Source organism: Phoxinus phoxinus (assembly GCF_949152265.1).
Source record: "Phoxinus phoxinus genome assembly, chromosome: 17".
NCBI lineage: Eukaryota > Metazoa > Chordata > Actinopteri > Cypriniformes > Leuciscidae > Phoxinus > Phoxinus phoxinus.
The window spans coordinates 8,163,273-8,185,220 of NC_136892.1; the positions used below are offsets into that span (position 1 = coordinate 8,163,273).

General features: G+C 35.5%; 1 long non-coding RNA gene across 1 annotated transcript; it reads left to right on the forward strand.

The window, feature by feature from the left end:
• The first annotated feature begins 19,296 nt into the window (after positions 1-19,296).
• Positions 19,297-20,253, forward strand: LOC306984842. The gene is made up of 3 exons (XR_013794662.1): positions 19,297-19,693; positions 19,780-19,843; positions 20,058-20,253. It is a non-coding gene; the product is annotated as an uncharacterized lncRNA (long non-coding RNA).
• The last annotated feature ends 1,695 nt before the right edge of the window (positions 20,254-21,948 follow it).

Here is a 21,948-nt window from a genome sequence, read left to right on the forward strand (position 1 = left end):
TTTCTGGTCAAAGGGTCCTAATTGGTTTTAAACTATATAAACTTAGAGAATCCTGATGTTAAATCAGCCATTTAGAATTCCATATTTGACCTACTGAACATATTTTTGGCCAAAGAGTCCTCATCTTGATTTTTCTATACATATTCATTGACTCATTCTGATGCTTCATAAGCCATATATGGCCATATCTGACCTATTGAACTTATTTCCGGTTAAAGGGTACTAAAAAAAAAAAATAATAATAAAAAATATAGACTACTTTTTATGAAAAATCTGCCATACAGAGTCTTTGAACTCTGTATACAGAGGTCACTTTTTGACTTAATGGACATATTCCTGCCCAAAGAGTTACCTGAACATTAACTTGCTATTCATAAAGATTGACTTGTTGTGATGTTATATTAGCCATACAGAAGTCCATATTTGACCCAAGGAAAATATTTCTGGCCAAAAAATCCTCAATATTGAACTTTCCATTCATACTCATAGACAACTTCTGATGCTTCATTAGCCATAATTTAAGTCCATTTAGATGTCCATATCTTGACGGATTGAACTTATTTCTGGTCAAAGGGTCCTTAATTGGTTTTTGAATTATATAACTCTGAGACTCCTTTTGATGTTAAATCAGCCATTTAGAATTCCATATTTGACCTACTGAACATATTTCTGGCCAAAGAGTCCTCAATCTTGAAGTTTCTATACACACTGAAAGACTCCTACTGATGCTTCATAAGTCCAATAGATATACATATCAGGCCATTGAACTTATTTCTGGTCAAAGGGTCCTAATTGGTTTTAAACTATATAAACTTAGAGAATCCTGATGTTAAATCAGCCATTTAGAATTCCATATTTGACCTACTGAACATATTTTTGGCCAAAGAGTCCTCATCTTGATTTTTCTATACATATTCATTGACTCATTCTGATGCTTCATAAGCCAGATATGGCCATATCTGACCTATTGAACTTATTTCCGGTTAAATGATCCTAAAAAAAATATATATATATAACAATATAGAATACTTTTGATGAAAAATCTGCCAAACAGAGTATTTGAACTCTGTATACAGAGGTCACTTTTTGACTTAATGGACATATTCCTGCCCAAAGAGTTACCTGAACATTAACTTGCTATTCATAAAGATTGACTTGTTGTGATGTTATATTAGCCATACAGAAGTCCATATTTGACCCAAGGAAAATATTTCTGGCCAAAAAATCCTCAATCTTGAACTTTCCATACATTCTCATTGACAACTTCTGATGCTTCATTAGCCATATTTAAGTCCATTTAGATGTCCATATCTTGACGGATTGAACTTATTTCTGATCAAAGGGTCCTTAATTGGTTTTTGAATTATATAAACTTAGAGACTCCTTTCGATGTTAAATCAGCCATTTAGAATTCCATATTTGACCTACTGAACATATTTCTGGCCAAAGAGTCCTCAATCTTGAAGTTTCTATACACACTGAAAGACTCCTACTGATGCTTCATAAGTCCAATAGATATACATATCAGGCCATTGAACATATTTCTAGTCAAAGGGTCCTAATTGGTTTTAAACTATATAAACTTAGAGACTCCTGATGTTAAATCAGCCATTCAGAATTCCATATTTGACCTACTGAACATATTTTTGGCCAAAGAGTCCTCATCTTGATTTTTCTATACATACTCATTGACTCATTCTGATGCTCCATAAGCCATATATGGCCATATCTGACCTATTGAACTTATTTCCGGTTAAAGGGTCCTAAAAAAAAAAAAAAAAAAAAAAAAAAAAAAAAAATAGACTACTTTTGATAAAAAATCTGCCATACAGAGTCTTTGAATTCTGTATACAGAGGTCACTTTTTGACTTAATGGTCATATTCCTGGCCAAAGAGTACCTGAACATTAACTTGCTATTCGTAAAGATTGACTTGTTGTGATGTTATATTAGCCATACAGAAGTCCATATTTGACCCAAGGAAAATATTTCTGGCCAAAAAATCCTCAATCTTGAACTTTCCATACAAAACATGGACAACTTCTGATGCTTCATTAGCCATATTTAAGTCCATTTAGAAGTCCATATCTTGACGGATTTAACTTATTTCTGGTCAAAGGGTCCTAATTGGTTTTAAACTATATAAACTTAGAGACTCCTGATGTTAAATCAGCCATTTAGAATTCCATATTTGACCTACTGAACATATTTTTGGCCAAAGAGTCCTCATCTTGATTTTCTATACATATTCATTGACTCATTCTGATGCTTCATAAGCCATATATGGCCATATCTGACCTATTGAACTTATTTCCGGTTAAAGGCTCCTAAAAAAAAAATAAAAAAAAATAAAAAAAAAAATAGACTACTTTTGATAAAAAATCTGCCATACAGAGTCTTTGAATTCTGTATACAGAGGTCACTTTTTGACTTAATGGTCATATTCCTGGCCAAAGAGTACCTGAACATTAACTTGCTATTCGTAAAGATTGACTTGTTGTGATGTTATATTAGCCATACAGAAGTCCATATTTGACCCAAGGAAAATATTTCTGGCCAAAAAATCCTCAACCTTGAACTTTCCATACAAAACATGGACAACTTCTGATGCTTCATTAGCCATATTTAAGTCCATTTAGAAGTCCATATCTTGACGGATTTAACTTATTTCTGGTCAAAGGGTCCTAATTGGTTTTAAACTATATAAACTTAGAGACTCCTGATGTTAAATCAGCCATTTAGAATTCCATATTTGACCTACTGAACATATTTTTGGCCAAAGAGTCCTCATCTTGATTTTCTATACATACTCATTGACTCATTCTGATGCTCCATAAGCCATATATGGCCATATCTGACCTATTGAACTTATTTCCGGTTAAAGGGTCCTCAAAAAAAAAAAAAATAGACTACTTTTGATAAAAAATCTGCCATACAGAGTCTTTGAATTCTGTATACAGAGGTCACTTTTTGACTTAATGGTCATATTCCTGGCCTAAGAGTACCTGAACATTAACTTGCTATTCGTAAAGATTGACTTGTTGTGATGTTATATTAGCCATACAGAAGTCCATATTTGACCCAAGGAAAATATTTCTGGCCAAAAAATCCTCAATCTTGAACTTTCCATACAAAACGTGGACAACTTCTGATGCTTCATTAGCCATATTTAAGTCCATTTAGAAGTCCATATCTTGACGGATTTAACTTATTTCTGGTCAAAGGGTCCTAATTGGTTTTAAACTATATAAACTTAGAGACTCCTGATGTTAAATCAGCCATTTAGAATTCCATATTTGACCTACTGAACATATTTTTGGCCAAAGAGTCCTCATCTTGAATTTTCTATACATACTCATTGACTCATTCTGATGCTTTATTAGCCATATATGGCCATATCTGACCTATTGAACTTATTTCCGGTTAAATGATCCTAAAAAAAATATATATATATATAGACTACTTTTGATGAAAAATCTGCCATACAGAGTCTTTGAACTCTGTTTACAGAGGTCACTTTTTGACTTAATGGACATATTCCTGGCCAAAGAGTTACCTGAACATTAACTTGCTATTCATAAAGATTGACTTGTTGTGATGTTATATTAGCCATACAGAAGTCCATATTTGACCCAAGGAAAATATATCTGGCCAAAAACTCCTCAATCTTGAACTTTCCATACATACTCATAGACAACTTCTGATGCTTCATTAGCCATATTTAAGTCCATTTAGAAGTCCATATCTTGACGGATTGAACTTATTTCTGGTCTAAGGGTCCTTAATTGGTTTTTGAATTATATAAACTTAGAGACTCCTTTTGATGTTAAATCAGCCATTTAGAAGTCCATATTTGACCTACTGAACATATTTCTGGCCAAAGAGTCCTCAATCTTGAAGTTTCTATACACACTGAAAGACTCCTACTGATGCTTCATAAGTCCAATAGATATACATATCAGGCCATTGAACTTATTTCTGGTCAAAGGGTCCTAATTGGTTTTAAACTACATAAACTTAGAGACTCCTGATGTTAAATCAGCCATTCAGAATTCCATATTTGACCTACTGAACATATTTCTGGCCAAAGAGTCCTCAATCTTGATTTTTCTATACATACTCATTGACTCATTCTGATGCTGGCCATCAGAAGTTGCTAATGAAGCAACTTCTGATGCTTCATTAGCCATATTTAAGTCCATTTAGAAGTCCATATCTTGACGGATTTAACTTATTTCTGGTCAAAGGGTCCTAATTGGTTTTAAACTATATAAACTTAGAGACTCCTGATGTTAAATCAGCCATTTAGAATTCCATATTTGACCTACTGAACATATTTTTGGCCAAAGAGTCCTCATCTTGATTTTTCTATACATACTCATTGACTCATTCTGATGCTCCATAAGCCATATATGGCCATATCTGACCTATTGAACTTATTTCCGGTTAAAGGGTCCTAAAAAATTTTTTTTTTTTTTAAAAACTACTTTTGATGAAAAATCTGCCATACAGAGTCTTTGAACTCTGTATACAGAGGTCACTTTTTGAGTTAATGGACATATTCCTGGCCAAAGAGTTACCTGAACCTTAACTTGCTATTCATAAAGATTGAATTGTTGTGATGTTATATTAGCCATACAGAAGTCCATATTTGACCCAAGGAAAATATTTCTGGCCAAAAAATCCTCAATCTTGAACTTTCCATACATACTCATAGACAACTTCTGATGCTTCATTAGCCATATTTAAGTCCATTTAGAAGTCCATATCTTGACGGATTGAACTTATTTCTAGTCAAAGGGTCCTAATTGGTTTTAAACTATATAAACTCAGAGACTCCTGATGTTAAATCAGCCATTTAGAATTCCATATTTGACCTACTGAACATATTTTTGGCCAAAGAGTCCTCATCTTGATTTTTCTATACATACTCATTGACTCATTCTGATGCTTCATAAGCCATATATGGCCATATCTGACCTATTGAACTTATTTCCGGTTAAAGGGTCCTAAAAAAAAAAATAAAAAAAAAAATATAGACTACTTTTGATGAAAAATCTGCCATACAGAGTCTTTTGAACTCTGTATACAGAGGTCACTTTTTGACTTAATGGACATATTCCTGGCCAAAGAGTTACCTGAACATTAACTTGCTATTCATAAAGATTGACTTGTTGTGATGTTATATTAGCCATACAGAAGTCCATATTTGACCCAAGGAAAATATTTCTGGCCAAAAAATCCTCAATCTTGAACTTTCCATACATACTCATAGACAATTTCTGATGCTTCATTAGCCATATTGAAGTCCATTTAGAAATCTATATCTTGACGGATTGAACTTATTTCTGGTCAAAGGGTCCTTAATTGGTTTTTGAATTATATAAACTTAGAGACTCCTTTTGATGTTAAATCAGCCATTCAGAATTCCATATTTGACCTACTGAACATATTTTTGGCCAAAGAGTCCTCATCTTGATTTTTCTATACATACTCATTGACTCATTCTGATGCTCCATAAGCCATATATGGCCATATCTGACCTATTGAACTTATTTCCGGTTAAAGGGTCCTAAAAAAAAAAAAAAAAAAAAAAAAAAATAGACTACTTTTGATAAAAAATCTGCCATACAGAGTCTTTGAATTCTGTATACAGAGGTCATTTTTTGACTTAATGGTCATATTCCTGGCCAAAGAGTACCTGAACATTAACTTGCTATTCGTAAAGATTGACTTGTTGTGATGTTATATTAGCCATACAGAAGTCCATATTTGACCCAAGGAAAATATTTCTGGCCAAAAAATCCTCAATCTTGAACTTTCCGTACATACTCATAGACAACTTCTGATGCTTCATTAGCCATATTGAAGTCCATTTAGAAGTCCATATCTTGACGGATTGAACTTATTTCTGGTCAAAGGGTCCTTAATTGGTTTTAAACTATATAAACTTAGAGACTCCTTTTGATGTTAAATCAGCCATTTAGAATTCCATATTTGACCTACTGAACATATTTCTGGCCAAAGAGTCCTCAATCTTGAAGTTTCTATACATACTGAAAGACTCCTACTGATGCTTCATAAGTCCAATAGATATACATATCAGGCCATTGAACTTATTTCTGGTCAAAGGGTCCTAATTGGTTTTAAACTATATAAACTTAGAGAATCCTGATGTTAAATCAGCCATTTAGAATTCCATATTTGACCTACTGAACATATTTTTGGCCAAAGAGTCCTCATCTTGATTTTTCTATACATATTCATTGACTCATTCTGATGCTTCATAAGCCATATATGGCCATATCTGACCTATTGAACTTATTTCCGGTTAAATGGTCCTAAAAAAAAATAATAATAATAAAAAATATAGACTACTTTTGATGAAAAATCTGCCATACAGAGTCTTTGAACTCTGTATACAGAGGTCACTTTTTGACTTAATGGACATATTCCTGCCCAAAGAGTTACCTGAACATTAACTTGCTATTCATAAAGATTGACTTGTTGTGATGTTATATTAGCCATACAGAAGTCCATATTTGACCCAAGGAAAATATTTCTGGCCAAAAAATCCTCAATATTGAACTTTCCATTCATACTCATAGACAACTTCTGATGCTTCATTAGCCATAATTTAAGTCCATTTAGATGTCCATATCTTGACGGATTGAACTTATTTCTGGTCAAAGGGTCCTTAATTGGTTTTTGAATTATATAACTCTGAGACTCCTTTTGATGTTAAATCAGCCATTTAGAATTCCATATTTGACCTACTGAACATATTTCTGGCCAAAGAGTCCTCAATCTTGAAGTTTCTATACACACTGAAAGACTCCTACTGATGCTTCATAAGTCCAATAGATATACATATCAGGCCATTGAACTTATTTCTGGTCAAAGGGTCCTAATTGGTTTTAAACTATATAAACTTAGAGAATCCTGATGTTAAATCAGCCATTTAGAATTCCATATTTGACCTACTGAACATATTTTTGGCCAAAGAGTCCTCATCTTGATTTTTCTATACATATTCATTGACTCATTCTGATGCTTCATAAGCCAGATATGGCCATATCTGACCTATTGAACTTATTTCCGGTTAAAGGGTCCTAAAAAAAAAAAAAAAAAAAAAAAAAATAGACTACTTTTGATAAAAAATCTGCCATACAGAGTCTTTGAATTCTGTATACAGAGGTCACTTTTTGACTTAATGGTCATATTCCTGGCCAAAGAGTACCTGAACATTAACTTGCTATTCGTAAAGATTGACTTGTTGTGATGTTATATTAGCCATACAGAAGTCCTTATTTGACCCAAGGAAAATATTTCTGGCCAAAAAATCCTCAATCTTGAACTTTCCATACAAAACATGGACAACTTCTGATGCTTCATTAGCCATATTTAAGTCCATTTAGAAGTCCATATCTTGACGGATTTAACTTATTTCTGGTCAAAGGGTCCTAATTGGTTTTAAACTATATAAACTTAGAGACTCCTGATGTTAAATCAGCCATTTAGAATTCCATATTTGACCTACTGAACATATTTTTGGCCAAAGAGTCCTCATCTTGATTTTTCTATACATACTCATTGACTCATTCTGATGCTTCATAAGCCATATATGGCCATATCTGACCTATTGAACTTATTTCCGGTTAAAGGGTCCTAAAAAAAAAAAAAAAAAATATAGACTACTTTTGATGAAAAATCAGCCATTCAGAATTCCATATTTTACCTACTGAACATATTTTTGGCCAAAGAGTCCTCATCTTGATTTTCTATACATACTCATTGACTCATTCTGATGCTTCATAAGCCATATATGGCCATATCTGACCTATTGAACTTATTTCCGGTTAAATGGTCCTAAAACAAAAAATAACAATAAAAAATATAGACTACTTTTGATGAAAAATCTGCCATACAGAGTCTTTGAACTCTGTATACAGAGGTCACTTTTTGACTTAATGGACATATTCCTGGCCAAAGAGTTACCTGAACATTAACTTGCTATTCATAAAGATTGACTTTTTGTGATGTTATATTAGCCATACAGAAGTCCATATTTGACCCAAGGAAAATATTTCTGGCCAAAAAATCCTCAATCTTGAACTTTCCATACATACTCATAGACAACTTCTGATGCTTAATTAGCCATATTGAAGTCCATTTAGAAGTCCATATCTTGACGGATTTAACTTATTTCTGGTCAAAGGGTCCTTAATTGGTTTTAAACTATATAAACTTAGAGACTCCTGATGTTAAATCAGCCATTTAGAATTCCATATTTGACCTACTGAACATATTTCTGGCCAAAGAGTCCTCAATCTTGAAGTTTCGATACATAATGAAAGAATCCTACTTAAGCTTCATAAGTCCAATAGATATAGATATCAGGCCATTGAACTTATTTCTGGTCAAAGGGTCCTAATTGGTTTTAAACTACATAAACTTAGAGACTCCTGATGTTAAATCAGCCATTCAGAATTCCATATTTGACCTACTGAACATATTTCTGGCCAAAGAGTCCTCAATCTTGATTTTTCTATACATACTCATTGACTCATTCTGATGCTGGCCATCAGAAGTTGCTAATGAAGCAACTTCTGATGCTTCATTAGCCATATTTAAGTCCATTTAGAAGTCCATATCTTGACGGATTTAACTTATTTCTGGTCAAAGGGTCCTAATTGGTTTTAAACTATATAAACTTAGAGACTCCTGATGTTAAATCAGCCATTTAGAATTCCATATTTGACCTACTGAACATATTTTTGGCCAAAGAGTCCTCATCTTGATTTTTCTATACATACTCATTGACTCATTCTGATGCTCCATAAGCCATATATGGCCATATCTGACCTATTGAACTTATTTCCGGTTAAAGGGTCCTCAAAAAAAAAAAAAAAAAAAAAAAAAAATAGACTACTTTTGATAAAAAATCTGCCATACAGAGTCTTTGAATTCTGTATACAGAGGTCACTTTTTGACTTAATGGTCATATTCCTGGCCAAAGAGTACCTGAACATTAACTTGCTATTCGTAAAGATTGACTTGTTGTGATGTTATATTAGCCATGCAGAAGTCCATATTTGACCCAAGGAAAATATTTCTGGCCAAAAAATCCTCAATCTTGAACTTTCCATACAAAACATGGACAACTTCTGATGCTTCATTAGCCATATTTAAGTCCATTTAGAAGTCCATATCTTGACGGATTTAACTTATTTATGGTCAAAGGGTCCTAATTGGTTTTAAACTATATAAACTTAGAGACTCCTGATGTTAAATCAGCCATTTAGAATTCCATATTTGACCTACTGAACATATTTCTGGCCAAAGAGTCCTCATCTTGAATTTTCTATACATACTCATTGACTCATTCTGATGCTTTATAAGCCATATATGGCCATATCTGACCTATTGAACTTATTTCCGGTTAAATGATCCTAAAAAAAATATATATATATATATAGACTACTTTTGATGAAAAATCTGCCATACAGAGTCTTTGAACTCTGTTTACAGAGGTCACTTTTTGACTTAATGGACATATTCCTGGCCAAAGAGTTACCTGAACATTAACTTGCTATTCATAAAGATTGACTTGTTGTGATGTTATATTAGCCATACAGAAGTCCATATTTGACCCAAGGAAAATATATCTGGCCAAAAAATCCTCAATCTTGAACTTTCCATACATACTCATAGACAACTTCTGATGCTTCATTAGCCATATTTAAGTCCATTTAGAAGTCCATATCTTGACGGATTGAACTTATTTCTGGTCTAAGGGTCCTTAATTGGTTTTTGAATTATATAAACTTAGAGACTCCTTTTGATGTTAAATCAGCCATTTAGAAGTCCATATTTGACCTACTGAACATATTTCTGGCCAAAGAGTCCTCAATCTTGAAGTTTCTATACACACTGAAAGACTCCTACTGATGCTTCATAAGTCCAATAGATATACATATCAGGCCATTGAACGTATTTCTAGTCAAAGGGTCCTAATTGGTTTTAAACTATATAAACTTAGAGACTCCTGATGTTAAATCAGCCATTCAGAATTCCATATTTGACCTACTGAACATATTTTTGGCCAAAGAGTCCTCATCTTGATTTTTCTATACATACTCATTGACTCATTCTGATGCTCCATAAGCCATATATGGCCATATCTGACCTATTGAACTTATTTCCGGTTAAAGGGTCCTAAAAAATAAATAAATAAAAAATAGACTACTTTTGATAAAAAAATCTGCCATACAGAGTCTTTGAATTCTGTACACAGAGGTCACTTTTTAACTTAATGGTCATATTCCTGGCCAAAGAGTACCTGAACATTAACTTGCTATTCGTAAAGATTGACTTGTTGTGATGTTATATTAGCCATACAGAAGTCCATATTTGACCCAAGGAAAATATTTCTGGCCAAAAAATCCTCAATCTTGAACTTTCCATACATACTCATAGACAAGTTCTGATGCTTCATTAGCCATATTGAAGTCCATTTAGAAGTCCATATCTTGAGGGAATAAACTTATTTCTGGTCAAAGGGTCCTAATTGGTTTTAAACTATATAAACTTAGAGACTCCTGATGTTAAATCAGCCATTCAGAATTCCATATTTGACCTACTGAACATATTTTTGGCCAAAGAGTCCTCATCTTGATTTTTCTATACATACTCATTGACTCATTCTGATGCTTCATAAGCCATATATGGCCATATCTGACCTATTGAACTTATTTCCGGTTAAATGGTCCTAAAAAAAAATAAAAAATAAAATATAGACTACTTTTGATGATAAATCTGCCATACAGAGTCTTTGAACTCTGTATACAGAGGTCACTTTTTGACTTAATGGACATATTCCTGGCCAAAGAGTTACCTGAACATTAACTTGCTATTCATAAAGATTGACTTGTTGTGATGTTATATTAGCCATACAGAAGTCCATATTTGACCCAAGGAAAATATTTCTGGCCAAAAAATCGTCAATCTTGAACTTTCCATACATACTCATAGACAACTTCTGATGCTTCATTAGCCATATTTAAGTCCATTTAGAAGTCCATATCTTGACGGATTGAACTTATTTCTGGTCAAAGGGCCCTAATTGGTTTTAAACTATATAAACTTAGAGACTACTGATGTTAAATCAGCCATTTAGAATTCCATATTTGACCTGAACATATTTTTGGCCAAAGAGTCCTCATCTTGATTTTTCTATACATACTCATTGACTCATTCTGATGCTCCATAAGCCATATATGGCCATATCTGACCTATTGAACTTATTTCCGGTTAAAGGGTCCTAAAAAATAAATAAATAAAAAATAGACTACTTTTGATAAAAAAATCTGCCATACAGAGTCTTTGAATTCTGTACACAGAGGTCACTTTTTAACTTAATGGTCATATTCCTGGCCAAAGAGTACCTGAACATTAACTTGCTATTCGTAAAGATTGACTTGTTGTGATGTTATATTAGCCATACAGAAGTCCATATTTGACCCAAGGAAAATATTTCTGGCCAAAAAATCCTCAATCTTGAACTTTCCATACATACTCATAGACAAGTTCTGATGCTTCATTAGCCATATTGAAGTCCATTTAGAAGTCCATATCTTGACGGAATAAACTTATTTCTGGTCAAAGGGTCCTAATTGGTTTTAAACTATATAAACTTAGAGACTCCTGATGTTAAATCAGCCATTCAGAATTCCATATTTGACCTACTGAACATATTTTTGGCCAAAGAGTCCTCATCTTGATTTTTCTATACATACTCATTGACTCATTCTGATGCTTCATAAGCCATATATGGCCATATCTGACCTATTGAACTTATTTCCGGTTAAAGGGTCCTAAAAAAAACAAAAAAACATATAGACTACTTTTGATGAAAAATCTGCCATACAGAGTCTTTGAACTCTGTATGCAGAGGTCACTTTTTGACTTAATGGACATATTCCTGGCCAAAGAGTTACCTGAACATTAACTTGCTATTCATAAAGATGGACTTGTTGTGATGTTATATTAGCCATACAGAAGTCCATATTTGACCCAAGGAAAATATTTCTGGCCAAAAAATCCTCAATCTTGAACTTTCCATACATACTCATAGACAACTTCTGATGCTTCATTAGACATATTTAAGTCCATTTAGAAGTCCATATCTTGACGGATTTAACTTATTTCTGGTCAAAGGGTCCTAATTGGTTTTAAACTATATAAACTTAGAGACTACTGATGTTAAATCAGCCATTTAGAATTCCATATTTGACCTACTGAACATATTTTTGGCCAAAGAGTCCTCATCTTGATTTTTCTATACATACTCATTGACTCATTCTGATGCTTTATAAGCCATATATGGCCATATCTGACCTAATGAACTTATTTCCGGTTAAATGATCCTAAAAAAAAAAAAAAAAAAAATAGACTACTTTTGATGAAAAATCTGCCATACAGAGTCTTTGAACTCTGTATACAGAGGTCACTTTTTGACTTAATGGACATATTTCTGGCCAAAGAGTTACCTGAACATTAACTTGCTATTCATAAAGATTGACTTGTTGTGATGTTATATTAGCCATACAGAAGTCCATATTTGACCCAAGGAAAATATTTCTGGCCAAAAAATCGTCAATCTTGAACTTTCCATACATACTCATAGACAACTTCTGATGCTTCATTAGCCATATTTAAGTCCATTTAGAAGTCCATATCTTGACGGATTGAACTTATTTCTGGTCAAAGGGTCCTAATTGGTTTTAAACTATATAAACTTAGAGACTCCTTTTGATGTTAAATCAGCCATTTATAATTCCATATTTGACCTGAACATATTTTTGGCCAAAGAGTCCTCATCTTGATTTTTCTATACAAACTCATTGACTCATTCTGATGCTTCATAACCCATATATGGCCATATCTGACCTATTGAACTTATTTCCGGTTAAAGGGTCCTAAAAAAAAAAATAATAAAAAAAAACTACTTTTGATGAAAAATCTGCCATACAGAGTCTTTGAACTCTGTATACAGAGGTTACTTTTTGAGTTAATGGACATATTCCTGGCCAAAGAGTTACCTGAACATTAACTTGCTATTCATAAAGATTGACTTGTTGTGATGTTATATTACCCATACAGAAGTCCATATTTGACCCAAGGAAAGTATTTCTGGCCAAAAAATCCTCAATCTTAAACTTTCCATACATACTCATAGACAACTTCTGATGCTTCATTAGCCATATTTAAGTCCATTTAGAAGTCCATATCTTGACGGATTGAACTTATTTCTGGTCAAAGGGTCCTAATTGGTTTTAAACTATATAAACTTAGAGACTACTGATGTTAAATCAGCCATTTAGAATTCCATATTTGACCTACTGAACATATTTTTGGCCAAAGAGTCCTCATCTTGATTTTTCTATACATACTCATTGACTCATTCTGATGCTTTATACACTGTAAAAAATGTGGCTGCGATTAGTTAAAATTTGTTGAGATAACTTAAATATCCAACTTAACCAAAATAAACTAAAGTTAACTAAACTTAATATTTTAAGTCAAGCTTGAACACATACTTTTTAAAGTTGAAACAATGTTGGATTCTAAGTTGTGCTAAATAATCGCAGCAATTTTTTTTACAGTGTAAGCCATATATGGCCATATCTGACCTATTGAACTTATTTCCGGTTAAATGATCCTAAAAAAAAAATAAAAAAAATATAGACTACTTTTGATGAAAAATCTGCCATACAAAGTCTTTGAACTCTGTATACAGAGGTCACTTTTTGACTTAATGGACATATGGCCAAAGAGTTACCTGAACATTAACTTGCTATTCATAAAGATTGACTTGTTGTGATGTTATATTAGCCATACAGAAGTCCATATTTGACCCAAGGAAAATATTTCTGGCCAAAAAATCGTCAATCTTGAACTTTCCATACATACTCATAGACAACTTCTGATGCTTCATTAGCCATATTTAAGTCCATTTAGAAGTCCATATCTTGACGGATTGAACTTATTTCTGGTCAAAGGGTCCTTAATTGGTTTTAAACTATATAAACTTAGAGACTCCTGATGTTAAATCAGCCATTCAGAATTCCAAATTTGACCTACTGAACATATTTTTGGCCAAAGAGTCCTCATCTTGATTTTTCTATACATACTCATTGACTCATTCTGATGCTCCATAAGCCATATATGGCCATATCTGACCTATTGAACTTATTTCCGGTTAAAGGTTCCTAAAAAAAATAAAAAATAAAAATAGACTACTTTTGATAAAAAAATCTGCCATACAGAGTCTTTGAATTCTGTATACAGAGGTCACTTTTTGACTTAATGGTCATATTCCTGGCCAAAGAGTACCTGAACATTAACTTGCTATTCGTAAAGATTGACTTATTGTGATGTTATATTAGCCATACAGAAGTCCATATTTGACCCAAGGAAAATATTTCTGGCCAAAAAATCCTCAATCTTTAACTTTCCATACATACTCATAGACAACTTCTGATGCTTCATTAGCCTTATTTAAGTCCATTTAGAAGTCCATATCTTGACGGATTGAACTTATTTCTGGTCAAAGGGTCCTAATTGGTTTTAAACTATATAAACTTAGAGACTCCTGATGTTAAATCAGCCATTTAGAATTCCATATTTGACCTACTGAACATATTTTTGGCCAAAGAGTCCTCATCTTGATTTTTCTATACATACTCATTGACTCATTCTGATGCTTCATAAGCCAGATATGGCCATATCTGACCTATTGAACTCATTTCCGGTTAAAGGGTCCTAAAAATATATATATATATATATATATAGACTACTTTTGATGAAAAATCTGCCATACAGAGTCTTTGAACTCTGTATACAGAGGTCACTTTTTGACTTAATGGACATATTCCTGGCCAAAGAGTTACCTGAACATTAACTTGCCATTCATAAAGATTGACTTGTTGTGATGTTATATTAGCCATACAGAAGTCCATATTTGACCCAAGGAAAATATTTCTGGCCAAAAAATCCTCAATCTTGAACTTTCCATACATACTCATAGACAACTTCTGATGCTTCATTAGCCATATTGAAGTCCATTTAGAAGTCCATATCTTGACGGATTGAAAAATCATCTTGATTTGATGAAAAATCTGCCATACAGAGTCTTTGAACTCTGTATACAGAGGTCACTTTTTGACTTAATGGACATATTCCTGGCCAAAGAGTACCTGAACATTAACTTGCTATTCATAAAGATTGACTTGTTGTAATGTTATATTAGCCATAAAGAAGTCCATATTTGACCCAAGGAAAATATTTCTGGCCAAAAAATCCTCAATCTTGAACTTTTTCATACATAGGCCTACTCATAGACAACTTCTGATGCTTCATTAGCCATATTGAAGTCCATTTAGAAGTCCATATCTTGACGGATTGAACTTATTTCAGGTCAAAGGGTCCTAATTGTTTTTAAACTATATAAACTTAGAGACTCCTGATGTTAAATCAGCCATTCAGAATTCCATATTTGACCTACTGAACATATTTTTGGCCAAAGAGTCCTCATCTTGATTTTTCTATACATACTCATTGACTCATTCTGATGCTTCATAAGCCAGATATGGCCATATCTGACCTATTGAACTCATTTCCGGTTAAAGGGTCCTAAAAAAAAAATATATATATATATATAGACTACTTTTGATGAAAAATCTGCCATTCAGAGTCTTTGAACTCTGTATACAGAGGTCACTTTTTGACTTAATGGACATATTCCTGGCCAAAGAGTTACCTGAACATTAACTTGCCATTCATAAAGATTGACTTGTTGTGATGTTATATTAGCCATACAGAAGTCCATATTTGACCCAAGGAAAATATTTCTGGCCAAAAAATCCTCAATCTTGAACTTTCCATACATACTCATAGACAACTTCTGATGCTTCATTAGCCATATTGAAGTCCATTTAGAAGTCCATATCTTGACGGATTGAAAAATCATCTTGATTTGATGAAAAATCTGCCATACAGTGTCTTTGAACTCTGTATACAGAGGTCACTTTTTGACTTAATGGACATATTCCTGGCTATAGAGTACCTGGACATTAACTTGCTATTCATAAAGATTGACTTGTTGTGATGTTATATTAGCCATACAGAAGTCCATATTTAACCCAAGGAAAATATTTCTGGCCATATAATCCTCAATCTTGAACTTTCCATACATACTTCATAGACAACTTCTGATGCTTCATTAGCCATATTGAAGTCCATTTAGATGTCCATATCTTGACGGATTGAACTTATTTCTGGTCAAAGGGTCCTTAATTGGTTTTAAACTATATAAACTTAGAGACTCCTTTTTATGTTAAATCAGCCATTTAGAATTCCATATTTGACCTACTGAACATATTTTTGGCCAAAGAGTCCTCAATCTTGAAGTTTCTATACATACTGAAAGAATCCTACTGATGCTTCATAAGTCCAATAGATACATATCAGGGCATTGAACTTATTTCTGGTCAAAGGGTCCTAATTGGTTTTAAACTAAATAAACTTAGAGATGTAATGGAAATTTTACTTTTAGATGGGTACAACTTTTATTAACGATGAAGATTAATTTTTACTCATAAGCATTTAAAGGAATTTAATCAAAAGCACATTATTAAAGATATAAAACTAAGTTTTTTATAAATGTATAAGTTAGAATAGGCTTGCAAGAACAATATGTTCTAAGAAGAACTAAGTAGCAAAAGACTATGTGTACTCCAAGTGACCTTTTGTACTCCAAAGTGTGAAGAATATATGTTTGTGTAGTTTTGTTCGAACTAAAGATAGGCAATAGGTGTGAAAAAAGAGCAGTGGCTGAGAGCGGGGGGTTTTTGTGCAGGCAGGGCATTGTTCTGACCAGATAGAATTTATGTTAGACGAGATCTTGAACACAGACGTATACAGACGTTTCCTTTTAAGGTAAACAAGACAAATCTTTTGACAGATGCAGCCCACTCAGGATATGTTGGGGGTATATAATCTTGACAAAGGGGACTGGCCTTTGCCTTCTCATGTCAGATGCTCTCTGCGTGAGAATGCCATGGACCTTCTCATATCAGACGCTGTCTGTGTGGGAACGTCTTATTTCATGCATGAAATAAAATACTTTGTTTAATCTTTTGAGAATCGACTTTGTCTCCTTCATCCAGGTTTTATTATTGATAATTTCCACAACAAATGGCGATGAGGATGTGATTGCAAAACCGATGATCGTCGTGAGGGGAACAGTTGACTGGCCATCCCGAGAGAACACTCTACGGCTCAAAATCCTCATACTTGAGGAAAGAGAATTGTTCAACTCCTCACGACGACCTAGGTGGACGCAATGCCAAGATTAAAGAACTCACAGACAGTGAGACTCACAAGACGGTGAGAGAAAATTATTCACATAGTAGATAAGGAAATGATTTGCGTATTGAATATTTTTCCTAAAAGGGTCAGGGTTTTGGAATAAGCGTTACCAAACAGGGTTTGAGAATAAGCCTGAAAGTAAGTTCTCAAATGCCATGTGTTAATTCTTCTCTAAAAGGGCCAGAGTTGAGAATAGGTCTGATAGAAAATTTCTCAACACCAGACAAGGTGCTTGTTTGAAATAAGTCTGATAGTAATTTTCGAACATTGGAAGAGGCACTTGTTTGGGAAAGACCTGCATCGACGGAGGCAGGCAGTTTTGAAAGTCCTATATTGACGGATGTAGGCAGGTCGTGGTGGCCACGCTGAGAGGAGAATTAACACAGTAAATATAGTGCGTGGTGACAACGCGGGGGAAGATATTTAAATACGCAAATATAAATACTGTTGATTAAGAAGAAGGAAAGAGGAAAATTTATAGGTAAATATAAAGTAATAAAATAATAAATAAAAATACGCAAATATGGATTAATAAAATTAATTAATATAGGGAAATTGAACAAACAAAATTGTCTAAGTAAAAATGGGTAACGGAAATTCAAAAAAGAAGGATGGAGAACAGGTTGATTTCTCGAAGGGTTCATACAAAATAATGGACAAAGCAATAGGAATTTGGTATCATGAATATGTGCCGTATTTAAAAGAGCAATATGGGTTCAATGGGGGTTTAAGCGTGTCACATTTGACAAAAACAAAAGCAAAATTGGTCTACTCACGTTGTCAAGAGGAAAGACAAGACACATAGAGAAACGCATTATGCAATCTTAAAAATGACGTATCTTTGAAAAATGACGTCTGACATTGTTTCTTCTTCTCCCTATTATGGCATTGTTTTTTTTGTTTGTTTTTGTTTTGTGAGAATAAGATAGGAGGACAGGATGTATCCGGCTCATCTTCCACCTCCTCGCAATCCTAACCAGATTCCAGCCGAGGCAGAAGGACGGGGTCACGCAGTTCCTAACGCACCACACGAACAACCACCACCGCTCTGCAGCCCAACAGAAAATGAAAGTAAAGACTTTGTTCTTGGATGGATTGGACAGTGACATTTCAAAAGCAATTCAAAAGAGCTGTGTCGGATGGCAACTGGCCTCCACAGTAGAAATGAGACGACACGCAAGACATCATGAAAGCGCAGCGAAAAATCAATGCAGCCAAGCAAGACAAAGACCCCATGTTGGCCCTGGTGACAATGCAAGGTGTGTATATGGGCAACAACAACTCCAACCATCACCAACAGAACCAGAGAGGCAATGGCAGAGGAAGAGGCAGAGGACGTGGTCGTGGAAAAGGACGAAACTGTCAACAACAACGCCAAGAGCCCTATGATCCAGACAAATGTTTTGATTGTGGACGAAAAGGACATTGGTGCGATGACTGCCCATTCGGCAGCGGTGGGGATCAGGCGGATTGAAAGGAGGAGGAGGGGGTGAGCGACGGGGTTCCTGTCTCTCCAGCAGATGAGTATAGTCTACCTTTATTTTCTGATTCTGCTCTATGCAATGAAGACTTGCTTGCTAGTGTTTTCTATAAGACTCATATTTCTTTACCCTTGATAGAAATGACTGTTAATGACGTATCTTTATAATTTCTGCTTGACACGGGAGCTTCCAATTTTGTAATTAAAGCCACAGAGATTGAAAAACCAGTTCCACTATCTGGGAAGACGACTTCTTCCAGAAGTGCAACTGGTCATGTGGTCATAGAACAATATTCGAAAACACTTGAGTGTTCAATTTAAGGGGAAAAAATAAAATAATAATGTGCATTGTTTTTTAAATTACTAAGTGTAGCCTGTGGGTTTGAGGCATTCGATGTTGCTCTCTCTCATTTCCCTCCGTCACCGCTTCTGATCGCTTTTCACTCCTTCTCGTTAGCTAATGTGGGTGGGAGTGGTTGGAAATTGAGAGCAGGCAGGTATATAGGCACCTGGGGTCCTCATGCCGGTAGGGAAACACTGTAGCTAGCTGCTAACGCGTTGGAGTGCAGCAGTGTTCTGGGGTGCTGTTTGTAGTTAAGGTATGTCCAACTTATTTATGTTGTATGTCAATAATTATTCTTTTGGTTCAGTGCACTAAGCGAGATCTTATCTTTATGGGTTAAGGTGTTGCAGAGTGTTTGCCAATGGCGCTACTGATTGTATGTGTGCACGCTTCCGAAACAACATGTTTGGAATGCCTAAACTGATGAACACAGAGAAGGTACGCTGTTATTTTAGCTGGGCATTAGCGCATCCCTCCTGCTTATGGTGTTGGTTGTAATGGGGCTCCGTTGTTATGCTCGGCAGCGTTCCGTGAGATTGTGAAGCGGCGAAACACTGTCTACTCACCCAATCGCTAGACTGCAGACAGGTATGTTATGGCTACGATTATTATGTGTTTGGTAAGACGTGTAATACAGTTATGTGCTTCATGGTCTTTGCTGAAAGGGGTAATGGCGGAGGACTTGTCTCTCAGTAATTTTATCAGGGTGTGTGTGTTGACCAATTATATGTAAATGTATTGACTGATTATGAATTTTAGGTGCATAGAACACTCAACTCCGTCTTTTGTTTGTTTTTTATAGAGGCTGCAGCAATCCGATTGTCGGCTGCTGTTCTCTTGAATGTTTAAATGTGTATGAATGTGCAGGTGCTGCTTTTCTTAGACATGTTTTTGGTTTGTTTCTTTTTTTCTTTTTCTTTCTTTTCCCGCTAACCGGTGGGGTGTAAGATATTTGTGTTAGTAAACCAATTGTGACCACCGGCTAGCGGTTTCTTCTTTTTTGTTGTTTGTTTCTCCCTCTTCCCAAATAATAGTCTTGGAGTGTGTCGGGCCCATCGAATAGACTAGCTTATCGGGTTCTAGCCTGGTTCCCTTAGTATTTCACCCATTTGGACTGAGTTGTGCAGTGTAGTGCTGTGATGTGTGCATCAAAGAACATGGTTGCCGTGGTTATGTGGACTGAGTCTGTAGTGTTTGTTCTACCATAAAAGTGGTGTGCTTTAGCTCACGTGTGGCGTTAACCTAGGCCCGGTCTAGCTGGTAATCTGGTGGCCCACCCTCCTATGAATTATCCCTATGTCAAATTGTTTATGTGTTATTTATTGACAACCAAAAGCGACTCAATTTTAACAAAAAGATAAAATAAAGATATATTTTTACTTTGCTAAGCCAAGCCTGTGCGTGTTTTCTTTTGTACAGAGTCCCCTTGCTCTTAACGGTTTTATTCAAGGGGTGGCGTAGTTAGCACTGCCATAGCCCTACGGGGGGGCTACATTTTGGCGTAGTCGGCAGGGTCGCATTTGTGTCGCTAGGTTAGTCTATTTAAGCAGCACCTGTGTGTGTGTGTGTGTGTGTGTGTGAGTGAGTACGCAGGCGTGTATAGAGAACAGCAGCTGGCAACAATATGAGTGACGGAGAGGAGTCCGCAGGGGAGTTGCAGCAGCTACGACAACGTTTGGTGCAGCTCCAGGCTGAAAATGAGAGACTTTCGGGGGGCGGGACAGCGGGCAATGCTAGTAGCAGTGCTACTAGTTAGTACCCAACCGATTCGACGGGAGCAAGCGCTCTTTATACCCCGAGAGCGGCGGTGCCCGAAGTTTTCTGGCTCTGCAACTGCAGGGTCTTTGTCGGTCGAAGAATGGATTGAGGAGGCGAAAAGTTGTATTCGGGCAACGCACATGTCTAATTTTGACAAGGCATTGTTTTTGTTTGATCATTTAGAGGGCGAAGCCCGAAATGAGGTTAAGTACCGTCCTGCAGTCACACGTGAAAACCCTGAGTCGATTATTGAAGTCTTAAGGGAAGTATATGGGTGTGCTAAATCGTATGTTTACTGGCAACAGCGTTTCTTTAATAGAAAGCAAAAGGATAATGAAAGTTTGTTTGAGTTCTCTCATGCTTTAATGGAAATGTTGGATAAAGTAAAACAGTCAAATGAAGGTGCCATCAGAAACCCTGATATTGTTCTGCGAGACCAGTTCTGTGAAAATGTCTCTGACCCCATGTTACGTAGAGAACTCAAGAGATTGGTACGAGCAGATAGTGGGTTGACTCTTCTAGCCGTACGGAAAGAAGCTATAAGGTGGGTGCAGGAGGGTCAGTCCAACCGAGACCGTAGCTATCGTGCTCCAGGGGTAAGCAGTGAAGCTCAGGTTGTGTCGCAATGTGTTACAGCCCCCCAGTCATCAGAATTCGCTGAACTAAAAGACTTGGTCCTTAAGCAACAAGCTCAGTTGGATATGCTCGTAAGGCAGTTAGGACACCCTAGTAGTAGATCACAGGCCCCTCCACCACACCGGGGTGGGCGATACAAACGCGCCCCTAATGGTCAGCCCATTTGTTTGCGGTGCGATCAACCAGGCCATATAGCCCGCTACTGCCAGGCACCTCCCTCCACCCACAATAGTGGGTCAGCTTTACGTTTACCCCCTGATATCGCCCCTAACCCAGCATCAGGCCCAGACAACCTCCTT